At 36.1% G+C, this 7,934-nt stretch overlaps 1 long non-coding RNA gene across 2 annotated transcripts; it reads left to right on the top strand.

The window, feature by feature from the left end:
- On the top strand, positions 5,165-7,654 carry LOC109837479. 2 transcript variants are annotated; one of them, XR_002246286.1, is made up of 3 exons: positions 5,165-6,238; positions 6,844-6,930; positions 7,034-7,654. It is a non-coding gene; the product is annotated as an uncharacterized LOC109837479 (long non-coding RNA). The 2 variants fall into 2 exon arrangements; XR_002246287.1 differs by having other exon boundaries at positions 6,689-6,930.

The following is a 7,934-nucleotide window of genomic DNA, read 5'->3' as shown; positions in this document are numbered from 1 at the left end:
ATTGTGTGTTTGCATTGATTATTTGCACACTATCACTCTTATCTTGTTTATATTTATTTCACCCTTGTGTTAGTTTATATATCCTTGCATATATTACCTCTTTGCTAGGATATATCTCTTTATTCATATTGCTTATTCTTGCTTATAACTCTTGTATATCTATCTTGCAAGAATATATTTGTATTAGTTTTAATTGGCATAAAATCGGATTAGAATTAGCATACCCCCCCCCCCCCCCCCTCTAGGGTCTAACATCATTGTCACGCCCCGCTTCCCAAAATACTCGGGAATCGGAACGTGAACAAGTCCACAACGTATTAGATTGAGAAGAAATATACACTATTATTTTTTTTTCTTTTCTTCTCAATCTAATACGCTAAGCGTCAAATACGTAAATCTCAATCACAGGTCCCAGATCACAATAGCAAGAATATAAAGACAATCCATAATAAGAAATAAACATATCATCCATAGTAAATCATCACAGACATAAAAATATGGGTTAAACATATATACCCTTATTACAAAAACGGTCCAACTAGGAATAAAAACATATAGTCTATGATAAAAGAAAAATACTGATAAAATAACTGAATCCATCATCAAACTAAGGACAATACTATAAAGAGTTCTAATGTTTATCAGCTATTACAACAAAGAAAAACACGTCTAGGCTTCAGTTTGTACTTCCACTCCATCGGAAGGACATTCCGGCTGGGCATACACTGGCTCGGCTGCATCATCGAACTGAACCTGTTCGTCTCCTAAGTCTGATGCACACCAGCGAAAACAGGTGTACGTCAGCGTGCATGGCACACGGCAAGGTCTCACATGAACAAATAAAACGGTCTAACGACAAATGCTATAGCAATAATAATACTAACAAGAAAGACAATGATACATACAACTAGAAATCTAATAGTAACATACAACTATGCGAATACAATAATTGGGTCAAATACTAACCAACCTAAAGCTCAGTGGTCCACATCTCACACAGAGTCAACGCTCCTGTCATCGGATAACTAGCTGTTCACAAACCTCCTACGTGTATCCAATTCCGCTACACATGCGGCCAATAGACTACACGTAAATCGTTTTCTGCCTAGTCCAAACTCAAGCAAAACTCGGGTGACGAAACGATTCCACTGACTAAAGTGATGTACACACTTCACTTTAGCCCTACAAACCAACCCCAGTGACGACATCAACCATTGGCGCGAGCCTGGAAGATACATCAACAGTCTTATCCGATCACATGAACACTGACTTCCCCATCTCAACTCTTCTCATTTTTCTAAGTTAACCATAATCTCATTGAAACTCGGGTTCACCGCCTAACCAGTCAACACACTCACACATGTCACTAAGTCTGTTCATGACGCACAAGGCTACTAAATCATGAACTACTAAGGTTCTCAACACATCAACAGATCATGGGTATAGAATAGCATGTTAAACATGATTAAATAGGTTTATGAAGAAGAAATGAGAACTATAATGAACATGAAATGTATAAACAAATACTATAGCATGAATACATACATAAGGGATGAGAACTATAATGAACATGAAATGTATAAACAAATACTATAGCATGAATACATACATAAGGGACTTCATCACTACTAGAATATCCAAACTTCTCATACACTATAGCATGAATACATACATAAGGGACTTCATCACTACTAGAATATCCAAACTTCTCATACCAGTTATTTGTACTTAGTAAAAAGAAAACTAGAAACTGATGTCGTTTTGTACATGAAATGTCGCGCTCTACGATGATCAGTCATACTATCATAAATAATAATATTTTTTTCCAAAATTATTATTTAAAACTATTTCTCGTTATAACTAATTTAAAATAAAAATATTTATGTAAAATATATAGATTAATTCCTTTCTGCACGAAAAGTAATATTTTCCTATTTTATAAACTTCCTTTTCGATAAAATTTCGTAAATTCTAATTTTAACACCTCACTTGTCATTTCAAAATAATATTCTAAAATAATTCTTTTTCCTCGAAATAGATTTTTTTTTCTTTTTTTTAAATACATTCTTTAAAATAATTCCGTTACCAAATAAATCCTTTTAATTTATGACAACTATTACGAAAATGCTACTCATCACACATATATAATTCAAATCAACAACATTCACCAATGGCCCACGCAATTAATTATAATACAAAATAATCTACACGTATAGAATGTCAATATCGAAACGGTAAAAAGGAGAGGCGAGATCTTGCCTCGATGTATTCGTCGAACGTGTCGACGTCAACGTGCGAGATCAGATCCGACGCGGGGGCACGGCGTCGGGAAGAGCTCTAGCATGGGACTGCGGTAACGGGACAGCAACGAACTCGGCAGTGACGTGGTCGGGCGTCGCTGGGAGGTTGGGTAGTGGTCACTGGTGGTGGCTAGAAAGGGCGGCGTGGTGCTGGGGATCGCCAGCGACGGGGTACAGGGACTTGGTCGGAGGGCGGCGATGGGCTTGGGCGGTGGTGGCAACTCTTGCTGAGGTGTGAGATGAAGAAGAGAGAGATGACGAAAGAGAAAATGAGAGATAAAGGAGGTGAGTAATGAGATGGGGATAAGAATAAAAAATCAATGAATGACGGAGTGTGGGATTCGTCATTGAAGGGAATTGCATGCGTGAGATTAAATAGAAGGAGAAGAGAGTGACTGGAGAGATAGAAATTGGGGTGAGCTGGAGAGAGAGAGAGGATTATGGAGGGGAATCAACGTTGATTATGGGGGAGAATTAGGACATGGGATCAACGTGATTATGGGGAAATAAGGAAGGAAAATCACACAATTATGGGAGAGAGAACGTGAGGGTTTAGGAAAAAAAAATTGAGAGAGAGAAAATGGTTATGAAGATATATTACTATATACATAAGAATAACAATTATAGTAATAATTAAACGAATAATAATATTAACAACCAAATATGTATACGTTTATATATACGCTAATGTACTAAGCTTAGGTTTACATTAATAATAACAAGATCATTAATAATATCAATGACCAAATTAATAACAACCTAAAAAATATTCACCGCAACTATTAAATTTATAATTAACAAAACCATTAAAATAAATACAAAACTAGATTTTTAAATCATAGTATATTCTAGAAAATCAGAAAAAAATATAAATACTCTTTTTTAAAAAATAATAATTTAATATTTAAAATACCAGAAAAATTATTTGACTAGTATAAAAAATTCACGGTCCTTACAGTCATACGAGGTTTGCCTGTTCGACGAGGTTCGCTCAATCGACATGGTTCGTCTGTCATACGAGGTTCGCATGTTTGACTATGTTCGCTCGTTCGACGAGGTTCGTCTGTCATACGAGGTTCGCCTGTTTGACGACGTTCGTTTGTCAAACGATGTTCGCCTGATCTGATAAGACGTGACCCTCGCGTTTCGTAGCAACGCGTCCATTGATTGCCTCGTATTCAGGAGTTACTGCATGCAACAGTTACAACATTATTAAGAGCAATTTAATGCATTGATGTTATAATCTTAATTACCATTGAGAATTGTAACAGTATAATTGCTAGTGACTCTTGAGCTAGCCTTAGAGGCTTATAAATAGCGCCCTTGGGTAGCTCTTGGTTGCGGCTGGAAACTCTCTCGCGAGTGTGCATGGAATATGAACGTCGGTATAGAATACGAACATCGGTATACACACGCGAGCTTGAAAAACGAACGTCGGATCGACATTGTTGTTGCTGTTGCTGCAAAAACTGTGCCCGCAGGAACCCTGAAACCGAAAGGTTTTGAACCAAAAGGTTCTGAGATCGAGGAGATCTTTTGCTTTGATCGAAAGGTCTTATAGATCGAGGAGATCTTGACAATACTGGGTTGGTGCACACCAGAGTACTGTACTGTTATTCCTGGAAGCAGTTTGGTCTTGGGATTAGGGGTGTTAACGGAGTGGATACGGTTCGGATATGGCACTTACCATATCCATATTCGCTTACCCATCTCGGATACGGATACGGATACGGATATACGTCGGTAAGAAAAATTCATATACATATCCACCAAAAGCGGATACGGTTACGGATATAGATGCGGATATATAAACGGATATGCATGCGGATACAAAAAGGATATGAGTGATATGAGAAAACTAGATAGTATTTAGAAAAATATAGTCATGTGATACAAAAAGAGTTCGTTAATATGTTCATTATGATTGAAAAGCTAAGATTAGACATCTTGATCATCAAAATTAATCACAAATCCATAATCTAAGAATCAAAACTATCGTAAGAGTATTACCAATATGTATTCGGATATTTTCGGATATGGATACGGATATTTCACTACAAAACCATATCCGCAACCATATTCTATCGGTAATAGATTTGAGTAACCATATTCATATCCTAACGGATACAGTTACGGATATTTCCTCAGATACGGATACGGGTTGATTTGAGTAACCATATTCATATCCTAACGGATACAGTTACGGATATTTCCTCAGATACGGATACGGTTTGACACCCCTACTTGGGATCCTTGCACCAGAGTAGGCCAAATATTGCTTTAAGCACAGCGTTTCACAAACGCACAGCAGTTAATTGAAAAAGTTTAAAATAACAGCACATTATCCTTCACTGTTTAATTCCAGATTTAACCTCAATTTCCAACATAAAATAATATAGATGTACATTCCTTGCAGCTATTCCTCCCTATTGATTGCGTCAACTTATATTTTTAAAATATGAATATAGGTTAAAATGAGTACACACACTAGTACAAAATGGATCTGTCCAAACGGTTCCAAAAACCGTTTGGACAAGTCAAAATAGCCCAAACGGTTAACACCGTTTGGGCTAATATATCCCAAACGGTTAAAACCGTTTGGATGATTGAAAAGTTCCAAACAGAGCTCCCAAACGGTTTAAACAGTTTGGGATATTTTAGCCCAAACGGGCTCAACCGTTTGGGCGCTAGGTTAGGGTTTTTTAAAAATAATTTTGAAATTAATATTTTCTGACCCGCTTGTTCTCCCCAAACTTTTCACGAGTGGCGCCCAAAATTTTCACCCAGCGGCCAGCGCCAAATTTTCATCCCCAAATTAACATCTCACCACACCCTCTCAAATCCGCCTCCACCTTAATAGAACTTCGATTTGTGTCTACGTTTGAATTCTAGGTTAATTTGCTGGATTTGTTGGATTGGTAAAATATAGGTTGCTTTACGTGTCTTTTGTTCAATTTCATTGGTAAGTCGTAGGCTTTTTCGTGTTTCTAACTCAATTCAGCTTTGCTATTAGTAGATTGATTTAATATCTTTTAAAAAAATTGATTTTTGGGTCTTTTTGCAGTAGGAATCCAACACCTATTTACAGAATAAGTTTTCTTTAAGAGAAATTAGGGTTAAACTGACTAGATATTGACTTTGGGTAGTAGTTATTTAGTCAGTTGTTTATTGGGGCTTCAATAAAATTGCTCGGAGGCCATGACACCGATGACCATAGATCTGTGTGGACTAAATTTTATATAAATTACTCAATCGATAAGTTTTTTGGTGAGTCCAATTTTAGTAGTCTGGAAAGAGGACTGATGAAAGGTATTAAATTGATGAGCAGCGAGCTATATAATATGCATAATTAATTTTTATGAACCAAATATAGAGCTATTCACTGAGTATAGCTTTCTGTCAACAACATAGGTGTATTCATTACCCTAAAGAGGTTGGTAAACACTGAGTCATTAGTTTGACATTACCTTTTATTTTGGGTTAGTTCCGGATGTGGCTTATTTGATGAATCCTTTTCTGAACTTTAGTATTGAAGGAAGACCAATGATTTGTAGCGAGAAATGTCGATTATATGTCACCATCTTTAGCTAAAACTAGATTCGACTGCTAGTAGGCCTTTTTTTTGTTTCATGCATAGTGCATTACATTAGGCTTGTTCTCATATTAGTTTTTTAAGTCTTAGTATTTCATTTTAAGTTGAACTAGACTGGTCTCTTAAACCATCAAAACTTGAATATTCTGTTAACAAGCATGTCACTGTTTTGGGATCTGACTTTTATCATGTCTTGGTAATTCTTTTTTCTTAAATATATCTTTAATCATCATTCACATATTATGTTATTCATGACTGATACTGCATTTTTTTCCAGATTAAGTCCATATTGGACAAGGAAAACTTCACGCTGGAAAAACTTCTGGATGAAGAAGATATAATTCAAGTATGCAAAGCTTTAAACACCCGCCTTATAAATTTGTAATATATTTTTTCTATTTCTCTTAAAATATTTTCTGTAATTGGCAATTCACTTATTGAGCAGAGAAGAGTTGAAATTATCACTTGTTCATTCTGGGTTGGGTGTAGTAGAACTAGATTTGATTTTAAATATAAACAGATAAACAGAAAATAAATGGCTTGATTGATCCATTCTGTTGGTTGGCTGACAGTGGTATTTCACTAATTCCTATGCTGATTGGCTTTTTGGTTTCAGTCATTACTGATCCTTTCTTTCTGCTTCTTCAACCTGAGAACTTAATCTAGTTTCAAAATATTTTGTTTCTTACGCGTATGCTTTTCTTCGTAGTTCAGTTCACTAGAAAATACAGGCAGAAAGCATATGTATATAATTATTAGTATGTTCTACTAAATAGAATACGTAACTCCATCCAAGGTACTGGCCTGTGCAACCGATGCTGAATGATGTCTGGTTTTGAGGGCGAAAGGAAATCAGCTTGCAAATTGGCAAACAAATTTTTATGTAACTTTATTCATAAAAAGTAATATTATATTAAGAAAATGGACTAACTTGATACTTTATGTATCCAGCCTTAGAGACAGAGCTCAAGTAGAACAATTGGTGCAATATATTATGGAAGATGCTCCTGCAGATGCTGAAAGCAAGCGAGCCTTCAAGTATGCTTTATTACTATTTTAAATTGTGGCTGTTGTATTCTTGGATTTCAGTGCAGTTTTGTTTCTGTTTTTTCTTTTTCACTAAAGTTATTTTGTGAACCAGGTTCCCTTTCATTGCTTGTGAAATTTTCACTTGTAAGATTGATGTTATTTTGAAGACATTAATAGAGGACGAAGAGGTAGCTGATTGATAATAAGTTCTGCATCAACAGGCACATCATCATCAGGAGCAGAGAACACTGCAGTCATCGCTGCTGGTTTAGCTTTAATATCAATCGCTGCAGCATCAGCAATTCTTCTCCAAGTCGACAAAAAAGCGCCTCAAGCTTCAGAGTACAGAGTACTCTAGACCTCCACTCAGTTACTTTATCTGCAAGTTCAAGCTTGCAAGTATGTAGAGGCTGCAGTTATTTCTGAGTCTCAAAGTTCTCCAACTGTAGAGGCTTCTGCTTCTTCCTAACCCGAGATTGCGTCGAATGTGCAGGCTGAAGGTGATGCAAGTGCATCTCCTGAGGTCCAAGTTGATTTGAAGGTGGAGGGTGAAAGTTCAAGTGTTGAAAATGTTCCTTGACTGGATGGATCAAGCCACTCCTATATTATATTTTGGATGTACGAGTCATTTTGGATATTAGAAACATATATATAATATTGGATGTTTTTCATTGTGTATGTATATATAATATTTGATATTTAGCACTGTTTGAGATATTTTTGTGTATGTATATATTTTCGATTTCAATGTGATATATTGAGAAATTATTGTGTGAGATGTGCATATTAAATGTAAGCAGGTAGATATTTAAAATAGCTAAAATTAAAAAATAATAAAAATAAACAGTCCAAACGGGTGAAACCGTTTGGACCAAACTCTATCCAAACGGTTTCACCCATTTGGGTATTTTTGACAACCCAAACGGTTGTAACCGTTTGGGCAAAATCCCAAACGGTTACAACCGTTTGGGATTTAGCCCAAACGGTTTCAACCGTTTGGGAGACCGTTGGGG

The sequence above is a fragment of the Asparagus officinalis genome, chromosome 4, assembly GCF_001876935.1.
Source record: "Asparagus officinalis chromosome 4, Aspof.V1, whole genome shotgun sequence".
Lineage (NCBI taxonomy): Eukaryota > Viridiplantae > Streptophyta > Magnoliopsida > Asparagales > Asparagaceae > Asparagus > Asparagus officinalis.
This window is presented reverse-complemented; position numbering and strand designations above follow the sequence as displayed.